Source organism: Staurois parvus, unplaced genomic scaffold, assembly GCF_062004578.1.
Source record: "Staurois parvus isolate SC_StPar_1 unplaced genomic scaffold, SC_StPar_1.0 ptg000352l, whole genome shotgun sequence".
Taxonomy (NCBI): Eukaryota; Metazoa; Chordata; class Amphibia; order Anura; family Ranidae; genus Staurois; species Staurois parvus.
In genome coordinates this window covers 876,203-890,242 of record NW_028318148.1, presented here as the reverse complement: position 1 = coordinate 890,242, position 14,040 = coordinate 876,203, and the positions used below count along the sequence as shown (strand labels likewise).

General features: G+C 41.1%; 1 long non-coding RNA gene across 1 annotated transcript in view; it reads right to left on the bottom strand.

Annotated features, from left to right (window-relative positions):
* LOC149456646 (uncharacterized) overlaps nt 1-2,205 on the bottom strand; it is a 125,886-nt gene extending 123,681 nt beyond the window's left edge. The window contains exon 1 of the long non-coding RNA XR_016313826.1: nt 2,044-2,205. This is a non-coding gene — a long non-coding RNA (uncharacterized LOC149456646). The remainder of the gene's footprint in view (nt 1-2,043) is intronic.
* Between the last annotated feature and the right edge of the window lie 11,835 nt (nt 2,206-14,040).

Below are 14,040 nucleotides of genomic sequence, written 5' to 3'. Positions count from 1 at the left end.
CTGTCTACTTGTTCCTGTGGTCCAACTGCTGACATACCACAAGTTCCAGCACTGCTGGCTCTGCCCCGAATCATTTTCTTTGTTTAATTGCTGCCTGTGACCCCCATGTGGGGAGATTTTCCCTCATTTCCTATGTGATCATCCAAGCAGGAATGGCTAGAATTTATGAGCTACACAAGTCCTCATATGTATGAAAAAATACCATAATCTCCGCTCCTCGCAAGACCTCCTGCTCTCTAGCTCCCTTGTCTCCTCCTCCCATGCTTGTCTCCAGGACTTCTCCAGAGCTTCCCCCATCCTCTGGAACTCTCTACCCCAAGTTATCAGACTATCGCCTACTCTGCTCACTTTTAGGCGATCTCTGAAAACCTATCTCTTCAGGGAAGCCTATCCTGCTTTCAGCTAATAATGGAATCTTCTACTCCTCCAACCAGTCCATCCCCCACAGTTATTACCTTTTGTACCACTAGCCCCTCCCTCTTAGATTGTAAGCTCCAAGGAGCAGGGCCCTCCTAACCCTCTTGTATTGAACTTTATTGTTGCTGTTTTGTCTCCCGTTATATTGTAAAGCGCTGAGAAAACTGTTGGCGCTATATAAATCCTGTATAATAATACCACTAAAGAGAAGGCGCCGAATAGAGTGGTAAAAAGAATGAATTCCGGAGTGGGGGGAAGGAGGTGCACAGCCTCCCCACTGTGTTTCTTCATACAACTCCAGTCAGATCTTTCCATACTAGATGTTTTACATATTTGATAAAGCAACAAGCAATGTGAAATCCACTGAAATATGTAGTCATTCTGGATGGTATTTATCATTGCGTCTGAAGATTGATCTGCCTGAGTTTCTCCTCTGCAGCCAATCAGATTTAAACATTTGTACTACAGCTGTCATTTTACCAGGGCTAGACTAGATTGCTCTTCATTGAAATGGCCAGCATATAGTTCAGATACATTAATAAATGAGGCAAAGGTTATTACAGACAGTTCAGGTGTTTGGGTCATAGAGCACAATGCAATGAAACAGCTGTTTTATCAACATTTTTGGCAACAAGGCTCTGCAAAGAGGGACAATCAAGACTACCCTGTAGACATTAAGCCTAGTACAGATGATGAGAGAGTCGGAAAAAATTACCACTTCCAGAGCAATACCTCTTCATTTTCTATACGAGTCTAGCATGCAAAAAAAAAAAACCAGACAATAATTTGAATGATATTCTCATTGTGAGCATTAGGCTTTAGCCACCCTTCCCTTATAATAAAGAATCTCAACTTTGACAGTTATTATGGAAATGAAAAGAAAAATGAACACTGTGGCCATGGTTATAATAGCATTCTGCATTCTGGCTACCCTGTAAATAATCCAATGACCGGATGCTCACACAGTAAAGAACCGACCATATGATTACCCTCAGAAAAGATCATCACCATCAAATGGCTAGCCTTACTGTAGAGAATCAATCATATCTCTTTCTCATGTGGCTAGTCTTCTTGTAAATAACCTATCCACAATATAAAGAATCCACTATATGGCAACCATTGCAGTAAAGAATCTACCATGTGGCTACCATTATATTAAAAAAAAATCAAGCATATGGCAAATCTTTCAATAAAAAATAAACTGTGTGGCTTTCATTACTGTAAATAACAAGACTATCAGTACAGTAAAGAATCTACAATATGACAATTTGGCTATGATCACTGTAAAGAACCTTGTGGTTATCCGTACATTGAGATATCCATCATGCAGCTACCCTTACAGTAGAGAATCCACAATGTGACTATACTTACTGTGAAGAACCATGTTTTCCCTATAGTAAGTAATCTACTATATGGCTATCCTTATGGAAAATAATACACCAAGGGACTCCCCTTATTGTAAAGAATCAACTGTATGACTACCCCTACAGCAGAAATTAGTAACTTGTCAAAACTTTTAAAGAATACGGGATAAAATGTTTAATTTTCCATACAGTGGGGCTGTGCCTGCATTGCATGGGTTAACAGCTCGTTTTGTCTCGAGGCACAAGGAAAAGCTTTACTTACCTGATTATTTTGAACCTCCGGAAAACAGCGCTCCCCCACATCTAACAGTGGACTGTTCCTGCCGTCCTCACATTCAGAGGTGGTCTATGGGTGTGATGATGTCAGGAACAATCCATTCAAAAGACCTCTAGCATGGAGGGGCAGGAGTGGTGGGGACTGGTCTTATGCTCGGAGGATCAGTGGATTAGGTAAGTATATCTCTGTTCTGCAATCCCCTAGACGAAAATGAGCAATTAACCCATGCAGTGCAGGCACAGCCCCACTGCATGGGAAAATAAAAATGTTGCCCAGAGTTCTTTAACACAGTTTATAAAATGTACAACCTTAGAGGAAACAATCCACCTACTGATGCTGTAAAGGGTTCCCTGTGTGTCTTACAATAAAGAACTGATAGTATGTCTACTCTACTGTAAAGAATCCATAGTCTGATAGCAAGTAATAAAGTTTCATCTTTAATTTTGTTGGAAAACAAATGAAATTGGCAACTAGAGTTGATGTTTTTAGCAATGGGACCCTATTAAAAGTCTTAATGAATTTACATTTAAATGTTCCTGTTATCTGTACGCTTACAATATAGGAAACCACAGTCTTCCAATCAGGAATCTGAGGTCTGATTGCCTTTACAGTAACAAACATCTAAATGATCTTCCCTACCTTTTTTCTAAAGTGTTCTGTTGTTTCATTCTGATAAAGTCTACGTTGTGACTAAAGCGCCCCCAGATACCACCCTTATCGTGCTGCCCAGTAACTGACCCACACTATCTCCGGAGTTTTGCTGAATATAAAACCACTTGACCAGTGAAGAGGATGCTGAAGTCAGCACAACGAATCTAATTATATTCTCAGCCTGACCTTACGTTCATTCCTCTAAAAACGCAACAGAATATCTTTCCGTGGGAAAATCACAGAGCAAGAGAAACAAGTTCAACACTTTCCCCCTTTTCTACAACTTAGAAAAGTTATCAAGAAGCTGTCAGAGTGTCTGGTGTGCTCGGTATAGCCTTAGCAGCATATTTTAGGAAAGTACGGCCTATAAACATGAGCACATTTCTGAGATTTATCTCCCAGTGACAGGTTGGATTCCAATGCAGGTCGGCACGGTGAGATGAAGATTCTTGAGTCCTCAGGGCGCTCTCACCAAACTGACAAGCTGTGTGATTATAAAATGAGCAACTTTCCCAGCAAATTGGAGATAATTATCAGTGTTTGTTGAAGTAGAACTCCAGCCAAAAAAAAACCTAAAAAAACCCCAACTTTTTTTCTTAGTTTTGGATGGATTGGGGAAGGGTTAGTTTTTCTCTGAGGTTTTCATTGCTATATGTCAATCCATTAAGAAGATTTCCTATCCCCTTCTGTGTGGTCACCTGGACAGGCAGAGAAGAAATATAAGGTAGCAAGCAAACACCTGACAGCTGTTCTAACCTCTCCACATGTAACTTAAAATAACAAATAAAATATTTAGGCCTGAGTTCTACTTTAGGTGGAAAATATCCACAAATTTCTCAAATTTCACATTTAAAATATTCTGAAGTGCTGCACACTGTAAATTGAGCCAAATACATGCAGCATAAGAGCTTACACTCTAATGTCTCAACCACAGTTACTTATTATTATTATTATTACTTCATTTTACTTTTATAAGTCTCTGAACCAAAGGAGCTTACACTCTAACATCCCTACTACAGTTACACTCTGTTATTATGATGATGATTATTATTACTTATTATACATTTATATAGCCTGACAGATTCCACAGTGCTGTACAGAGAACACTGAGACACGTCAGTCTCTGCACTGAAGGAGCTTATACTTTAGTGTCCCCACCACACGCATGCGCACACACACACACATGCACACATGCAAACTGGTATTATTGTTTATATACATTTTATGTATAGATTCTGCAGTGCTGTACATAAAATAATGAGCCACTAACATCAGTACTGAAGTGCTACAGTACAGTGAACAGTATACTCTATATATATATATATATATATATATATATATATATATATATAGAATATATACCATTCATGGATAAAACATGTTTATATTTTAACTTTGTGTGCTGCTTAGAATGTTTTTGGCTACAAATGATCTTTTCAAAAAAGTTTAATTTAGGCTAGGTTCACACTGGTGCGTGTGGTGGTTGGTGCGTTTTTGCTGCACATTTTTCATGCATTTTTAATTTTCATGCATTTTTTGGAGACTGGTTGTTAAATACAAAATCCTACCAAAAAGGCATGTACATGCATTTTTCATTTGTTATTGATGTGCTTCTATTGAATTCTATGGACCCAAAAAAGCACTGTCCTGTGTGTAGAAAAGTTTCGGCACCTTTCTGCAGTTCAGCAAATGTACTAAAAATGCATAGATGTGAACCTAGCCCTAACGTCCTCTAAATTACACCAAAAATTGTCTGTAAAATGCATCATTTTCTCCCCAGGGCTGGCCAAATCAATTCTCACTCAGATAAGAGATAAAAATCAAACTAAAGAAAACGCCTTGATCTCATCTCAATCAACCAAAGGCCTGAAACCACACACAAAAAAGAGACTGAATATTCATTTCACATATGACTAGGAAAAAATACCAACATAACAACTAAATGAAGCAATTTGCTGTGAATGATATAAAGGCAAATACCAAAAATATTCGACAGTCACAATGAGGATGACTGCTGTAACATCACAAAGAAAAGAAAAATGTGCGGCATGATGTAGAAGCTGTATCTAAAGTCTAAACAGAAATTACAATTATAACATTCTACAAAACTGTTAATATAATATTTATTTGCCCCAAAAGCTAAGGACTTAATTACTATTAATAAACCACCATGTTTTATATATATATATATATATATATATATATATATTCCAAAATATAGGAGAAAAAAGTGCAAATTTAGCAGAAAAAAAATAACTTTGACGACCAACTTTTTACTTGTGTCCAACCTTTTATATTCAAGTCAATGTGAATCCCAGATGTTCTCTGCCCTTTCTAGTGAATGCTGTGATAAAACAAGACTGTCCATTAAGTGGAAAAATTAATATACAAATAAAATTGTAAGAATAAAGATTAAATTAAAAAAAATGAGAAAAATTGTTGAATGAATATCAATCAGATTAGTTAAAATGAGTAAATCCAAAAAAAGGAAAACAGACCAGTAAAAAAAAAGTTTAGCTGTATTCTGTCTGGAGTTGGTAAAATAAATCCAGCAAGGTAGAGAAGTCTTTGTGATAAGTGACTCCAGGTCCCTGTCCTCATCAGGAGCTGCAGAGGATGATGTTCAGTGAGAAGTTGCTGATGGTACTGTGTCTGTCTGTGGCTGTCCTGGGGCATGCAGAGGTGTCCCAGGGATCAGGCTGTACCTGTACAGCTGGTTAGAACAATGACAAATCATCCTTTGCAGAATCACAAACTCCATCCTATAGTTGATACAACCCACAAGTGTGTGGGCAAGTGACATGTCACTATATAGCATCTGTCAATGTTATTTACACTCCACTGGGACTTGCCAATAAACCTTTTTTTTATTACACCTATCATGAAAATGTTTATGGGCCGGGGTAATAAAAATAGGATGTATATAGTAGGACATGGATGAAATAAAACTCTCAGTATTTATCTATAAAATACTGTAGCTAGTAATACTGGGACAGAAAAAATGTTTGAACAAAAAAGTATAGCATATTACCAGTGAGTGCTTATCTTCAATTATTTTTACAGTTGTTACCTTTAAGCAGAACGTCACCCCTAAATGGAAGCTCTGCTTTTCTGCCTCTCCCCTTCTCTTTAACTTTTGGACATTTTTTTTTTTGGGGGGGCGGGTATTTGGTTCTGTTTGGATCTCCTACTTCTCTCACCCCCCGCCCCCACTCTCTAGCCACAGTCTCTTGGGACAGATCACAGGTCCTAGGAGGCAGTGGGACCATTCACAGGGTGCAGGGTGGCTCACTCACATACAATGGGGAGCTGACTGTGAAGCTGCAAGAAGTCTTCCCACAGTTAGCATGGCAGCGCCAGGGACCCAAAGACTGGTGAAGAATCAGTCCGGGTGGGGACAACACTGGATCACTGTACAAATTAATGTACCTTTTTTATTAAGAGTCAGCAGCTAGAGTATATGTAGCTGCCGACTTTTAATTTTCTTGGGGGGGGAAACTGAAGAACTGCTTTAACCCCTTCCCGCCTAGTCTATTGTATCATGACGGTTGAGCGGGAGCCTTATTATCCTGGGAGGACATCATATCCAGGCCGACCCAAAACAGCCGATGATAGATCCACATAACGGCCCACTGCCAGTACCATGCGATCGCTGTGTCCTATCACAGCAGATCACATGACATTTGAACACAATGAAAGGCTTTGATTCATGCCTTTCATTGTGTACTATTGTGTTTGGTCACAGTGATCACATGGTACAGACTTGGCCAATAACAGTCCATCTGTACCAGGGGCGGACTGACCATTTGGAAACTCGGGCACTGCCTGAGGGCCTGGGGTCAGTAGGAGGCCCCATGAGATGCCCCTGGTACCTTTTTCATAGGCTTTTTTGAGTTTGGGCAAGGACACAGGGGCCCCATGATCCCCTATTGCCCAGGGGCCCCATGAGTTGTCAGTCTGCCCCTGATCTGTAACACGTGATTAGCTGTGGCCACAGATAATCACAATAGTAAACACTGCATGAATAGTTTTCATACAGAAAAATGGTTGCTTATAACTGTAAAATTCAGTTATAAGCAATCATAGTGTGTAAAAAAAAATCTTGATCACCTCCCCAGAGTAGTACAGTGTTACAATGGAAAAATTGTATTGCTCTGGTCACTGCATGTAAAAAAAAATGGGAAAAAAAAATAATTTTTTTTTATTTTTATATACTGTCACCAGTCTGTGTCCCTGATCACCGCCACACCAGGTATATGATGAGGCTGTACTGCACCAGTGACAGTATGTAAAAAAATGTTAAAATTGTAAAAAAAAACCCTTTATTTTTAAATTCTTAAATTTTCCAAAAAATTGTGACAAAAAATTTACAACTTCAAAAAACTTGTCATGCCTTTTACTAAATACCCTGGATTGTCTACTTTCCAAAAAAGGGTAATTTGGGGATATTTGTGCTATCCTGACACTTTCGAGCCTCATGAAATGAGATAGGAGATCAGTACATCAAGATTGATCAATTTTCAGATATACACCATAGTTTACTTTCCTACCGACTAAGTAATATACACTGATTTGGGTTATTTTCACCAAAGAAATGTAACAGTATACATATTGGCCTGAATGTATGAAGAACGATTATTTATTTGCAAAATGTTATAACAGAAACGAAGCAAAATTAGTAGTTTTTTTTTCTTATTTACCAAATAATTAAAAGACCAACCAGGGGCGGACTGACAACTCATGGGGCCCCCGGGCAATAGGGGATCATGGGGCCCCTGTGTCCTTGCCCAAACTCAAAAAAGCCTATGAAAACGGTACCAGGGGCATCTCATGGGGCCCCCTACTGACCCCAGGCCCTCAGGCAGTGCCCGAGTTTCTAAATGGTCAGTCTGCCCCTGAGACCAACAGTGATTAAATACCACAGAAAGAAAGCTTTATTTGCGTGAAAAAATAACATTTCATATGGGTACAGTGTTGCATGATTGTGTAATTGTCATTCAAAGTGCGACAGTGCTGAAAGCTGAAAATTGGCCTGGGCAGAAAGGGGGTAAATGTGTTCGGAATTGAAGCGGTTAAGATGGCAATAAACTATTAGAATTCTAACAGTGGGTGGCCCTGCCGGCTTGACAAAAGTCTGTTACTCATTCCACTTTTGTTGAAGGAGCAGGGCTGAAAATTGCTGGCCGAACGGTATTTGCAACCAATCAGCTGCAGGCACTGTTCAGGTATTCTGACAGCCGGCACTACACACATGAAAGTAAGTACTGAACACACTGTCAGATGCAGCAGTTGGCCCAATCAATTGCCTAGTTTTGCAGCCTGATGAAATTCAGCCATACTGCTCTTTACATGGTGCCAAGCCAGCCTCCCCATCACCCCAAACCCTCCCCTTTTCTTACATAGTCCAGAGGTTCTTCTCGCTAGCACCCATGTTTTTCACTCCCAGAGATCTGTAAGGGCCAAGTCACACCATGCTCGCATCTGAATCGCACAAGAACGTGCTGTGCTTCCCTGTGTGATTCACATGCGGCCCATTTATTTTGAATGAGCTGAGATCTCACCAAACTGCACCAAAAGAAGTGCATGCACTACTTTTTAAGATACACTGCAACTGGATTGCATGGTTCAGAAGTACCATGCGATCCGATGCAGGCAGGTGCGATGGCAGAAAACTTATCAATGGAACATAGCTGTAAATAGGAGGAAACTCCTGGACTTTTTAGGCACTACAACAATAATTCATAAAATACAACATTTTATTGAACATATACATACATATTTAAAATCATTACAGAATGATAACTTAACCCTGTCACAAAAATCACTGTAGATACACATGCTATTGGTGAACCCCACAATTTTATAGATAGGCCACATCTCGGCAATAACTACAGGGGGTACTCTTTGTATGGTGATGGTAAAGGATCGACATGTTTTGTGAGGATATCTCTTCTTCAGGAGCTATAAGAAGATTAATCTGCACATAGACAATGGAGGAAGGTGCCTAATAACACCATGTGAGGCCATTCGATGAGAAGATCCCTACAAAAGCGTAAGAGTAGACCGCAGGCCCTATAACAATGCCTCCCCATTAGATAAACATGGTAGGGACACTTACTGTTTCCCTGATAATATACCCTCTGGGTAACTCTAAGAGGCCAATATTGTGTATACAGGTCTCACTAAATTGTTCAGTAAAGAATCCATGGCCCTTGATAAGCCCCCCATTATTGGCCAAAGGTCCCAAAGGTACACCTTCTGCGATAAGATGATAATCTCTATTGAGGCTCCCCTAGATGATAGATAGCCTCAAGCCAATTGTATAATTATTTATGTAATAAAGATGGATATATATGCCTCCGGACCACCTCAGAAACCCCAGGACACCACCACCATGCCAGATTACCACACTAGTAGTCCGTTGACACTACCTCTGGCTCCATAACCAAAAGTTCATACCTTGATGCATATTGTATATCAAGCTGGAGGAAGAATCTGCAGGAGGCTGTGTATTGTGCCTGTGATCCACTGACTGTGCTTGCAATGCTTTGCAGGCTCATATGCAAAAAATAACAGGGCTCCACGCACACTAGCGGTTTTTTACGCTTCCAGTGTTAAGCTAATAGTATTATCCTATGTGTCCATGCACACTATATTATTCTAGAAGTGTTATTCAAGCTTCAGCGTTTAGGAACAGAAAAAAGAATTGTTTTTGAAGAGTTTTTGGGAAGGACAAAAATGCTAAACGCTCCTAAACGCTTCTAAAACTACAACAATCCGTCACCAAATTGCTATTATCAGCGTTTTTCACCCAGTGTTTTTTGAGCTTATAAAAAACACTAGTGTGCATGGAGCCTAAATGTGCTTTTTTGGTAAATGTGGGCAGACTTAGCCGCTTGCCCGCTGCCCTATAGTAGAAGTACTGCTACAGGGCGGCAGGGCTGTGAAAAATCACGTATACATATGTGATTTGCATTTCCAGGTAGGGGGCACACACAAGCTGCCCTACCCGCACCACCATTGGTGGCTAGGGATGTCAATCACCAGGTCCCGGCCGGAGATTCCCCACCGTCCCCCAGCGATGGTCAGAGAAGGACATGTTGTTTGTATGTCTCTGCACAGCAGAGAAATACAAAACAGCATGTCTCTGTAGTTAAACACACACAACACACAGTAAAACACACACAGCACATGATGTAAAACAGCACACAGTTAACCCTTTGATCACCCCAGATGTTAACCCCTTCGTGCCCAGTGTCACTAGTAGTGTCAGTGCTTTTTATTAGCTTGGATCACTGTATTAGTGTCACTGGGGATGTCAGTGGCAGTTAGTCAGTTCCCATCAAGTGTCAGAATGCTCGCCGCAGTTCTGCTATAAGTTACTGATCGCTGCCATTACTAGCATAAAAAAAAAATTTCAGTATATATACCGCCATTTGTAGACGCTATACCTTTCACGTAAATCAATTAATTTACACGTATTGGGATTTTTTTAGCAAAGACATGTAGCGGAACACATTTTGGCCTAAATTCATGACAAAATTTAATTTTGAAATCATTTTATTGGATACGTTTTATAGCAAAAAGTCAAAAATATAGTTTTTTTTCCCAAAATTGTCGGTCTTTTTTTGTTTATAGAGCAAAAAATCAAAAATGCGATCAAATACCACTGAAAGAAAGCTCTATTTGTGGGAAAAAAAAGGACATAAATTTAATTTATGTACAACATTGCATGACCGCGCAATTGTCAGTTAAAATAACTCAGCGCCATATCATAAAAAATGGCCTGATCAGGAAGGGGGGCAAATGCTCTGGAGGGCAAGTGGTTAAATACAACCATTTGAAGAAAGGCCTTTAGACAAAAAATGTATAGAAACATCCCCCCCCCCAAAAAAAGGATGCCAATGTCCTATTATAATTATTGTATTATTCTTTGTGGATGCAGAGGTTGGGATCTATTTCTGTATTTGCAGAACGAGAGAATGTACAGACTTACAGTATGTATCTCACAGTGATCCAATCAGAAGTCATGCTTTGGCTGCAGTAAATTATTATTGGTTTTTATGACTCCCTGAACTTGTGCTCTGGGTATTGGCCATAATAAGCCCCTAAGGCCTCTTCACATGGGCTGCAAGGGAGCGGTAAGGCAGCTGTGGTTTTATGACTCCTCGATTACTCACCTAAACATAGAAATAAAGTCGCTCAGAACTGTACACATTCTGGGGCAAAAATTAAATGACATATTGCATACAGCAGGCAGTATTGATGCTGAACATGACCCATTCAAGTGAATGGAGCCACACTGCAACTGCCCTACTACAGCGTTCAATGCATGCGATTGCAGTGCGGTGGGTGGGTTGACATTTTGAGGAGTAAGGCTCAGTTCACACTAGCTTTGTCAGCAGGTGTCAGACAGGCGTTTGGGAAGCGTTTTTAACGCTTCTCAAACGCCTATGAAAATTCTGCACATGGCAGCACACAGTGCTGTTCACACGGAAGCGTTAACGTCGCATTGCGTCGTGGCAAAACTGACGCCTCGTGTTGAGTCAGGAGGAGTTGAAGCCTCCCATTCAAGTCTATGGTGTTGCTGCCAGACATTTGCGGTGTGATTGCGGAGCGTTAATACCATTTAACTTCATTATAGGCATTTGTCTAACGTCTATCAACCGCCTCAAAACCGCGCAAAGGGCGTTTGGGAAGCATTTGAAGAGAACTAAAAACTCTTCCCAAATGCCTGTCTAATGCCTGTCAAACGCTATAGGGGCGCTTGGTAAGAGTTAGAAATAAAGTCAAGTGTGAATGAGCCCTAAAACAGGTGGTGGGGAGGTGAGATATTGCCTCTTCACTGCCTGTCAAATGCCCTCCAAAAAGCAATCCACTGCGGATCATTTTTCAGAGGGGTGACAATAATAGCCGCACATGTGAATACCGCATATATGGTGTCACCTGGCTGATCCTTCCATCTTCTCACTGATAACTTACACATTTGGACAAATGGCATGAAAAACAGTGCCAGATCATGGTGCTACAAAGGACATACAAATGTCTCCCCTCCCATATTTTCAGAAACATATCTCTGTCTATGGGCAGCTTTGCTGCTGCTGTGTGTGTGACAATCATTTACAGAACAGGCCAATATTATTCTTTTTTGCAGCACCGCTGAAAGATGTTCGGGGTAGGGCCAGAGAATGCCTGCAAGCATTACTCAATCATTTTAAACTTGGCTGAAGGATCGAACGAGACAAAAGGACTTCAGAAAATAAATTCCCTCTTTTTATTGCACTTTGCAGAACAGGTGCCGATTGTTACTAATACACGAAACCTAAAAGGCTGTGAATCACCTCGACGTGTCTCAGCATTTTCTGTTTACATGTCGATTTTTTTTTTCTGTACACGGGACCCGTGGGAACGCTCTTCCTAAAAATCATGTGCAGGTTAAAACCTGACGGAGCCTTAATCCGGTTTCTGGTGATGCAATGAAAAGTAATTACACGGGGCTTATTTACTCTTTATCACTGACACAATTTCATCATGATAAAGCAGAACAAGCATAAAAGGAGCCGTGGCTAAGTGTTCCGCCAGCTTTCCACACCAGGTTCAGCGGGGGGCTTCAGGCAGTTTGGTAATAGTCACCAAGAGGCCAAACCAAAATGCTCACCCAGCTTCTGATCACCTAGGTGGTGACGATGGCGGTCAGACGCAGTTGCTCTAACTTTGTTTAGTTCTACAAAATGTACTTGTAACTTTGAAGAGAGAATACCACCCTTAAAGAGGTCCTGTCATCAACTTGAAAATTGCAGGTAAAAAAACAAAAAAATTAAGTATTTTAAATGCTTATATGTTTAGGGTAGACAGGTGGTACCTTCTCCATGTTCCCCTCCTCACTGGAGGCCACGTCTGGGTTCTTCTGAGCTATGCTAGACACCTGTAACAGGATTATTCTGCTTTACTCTGTGCCATTTCATCAATGCCCAGGGGCGGACTGACAACTCATGGGGCCCCCGGCCAATAGGGGATCATAGGGCCCCTGTGTAATTGCCAAAACTCAAAAAAGCCTATGAAAAAGGTACCAGGGGCATCTCACGGGGCCCCTACTGACCCGGGCCCCCGGGCAGTGCCCGAGTTTCCAAATGGTCAGTCCGCCCCTGTCAATGCCCTAAGTCAAGGCTGAGGCCGTCAACAGTAAAGCGGGCCTCTACCCTTAGAGATGAGCATACACTGTATACACTTGCACAATAGCTCTCCTCCAGTAAACTTCAGGATCCCTGTGTCAGTGTACACCTTTCATTGTAGCTTGCATTTAGTAGTGACACCCTGAGCCTTGTCTACATCCAAATTGACATCTCCTGCGCTCAGAAACCCAGATCAGGAATTGGTGAATTAACCAACCTCCAGGCAAATTCATCCACCAAAAGATCAAAGGTTGTGCAGCCCTTGAGAAAGGCTGGGGAAGCCTGAACAGTACTGCAATTAAGAACAAATGAAAGCTCACCAATCTTGCACATTACCTCATCGTTAAAAGCGGTTCTATTAATATTAGATGTATACTCACAAACATAGCAGTTTAAAAGCATATAATATCCAAAAATGGATCACAAGAGCCAAAGTAGCGTGTGAATCATGTTGGCTCTGAGGAAGAAGTGATCTCCCTTCGAAACGCGTCACTAATAACATATAGTCTCCCTTCAAGTGGGATTTGCACACTACTTTGGCTCTTGTGATCCATTTTTGGATATTATATGCTTTTAAACTGCTATGTTTGTGAGTATACATCTTATTTTAATAGAACCGCTTTTATCGCTGAGGTAATGTGCATGATTGGTGCGCCTTGTCCACATCCATCTGGCCAACATTTTCCACTACTGTTCCCAGTAGCAGAGTGGGCTCCGCTGTGCACCCTGAGCAGGCTCCACACATGCACTTGACTTAACTCTTGAGCTTCCGTACCTCTGTACAGGATGGGGACCTCTGCGGTGCAAGTCTGCTCCTGTTGCTATGGGAGACAGACCACAGCAGAAGGAATACCGACAACATCTCATTTGCTGCTAGAGGTAGGTCTACGCTACTGAGAGGCTGCTTGACTGACTGTAAAATTCCATTGCCCATGGCAACCACATGTAGAACTGCACTAGAACGGCTCTTTAAGTGCTGACTCTTCATACTCCAATGTGCTAGTGACCCAAAGGCGTAGAAATGTGCCGGTTACTTGCACTGAATAACTTCAGACCAGGCAGAAGGCAAAGTTCAACAATTTGCTGAATCAAAATCGAAAACATTACAGAGTCCAATAGATGAAAGCAGTCTCTTCCTAGATCCCTATTCCCTCATCTT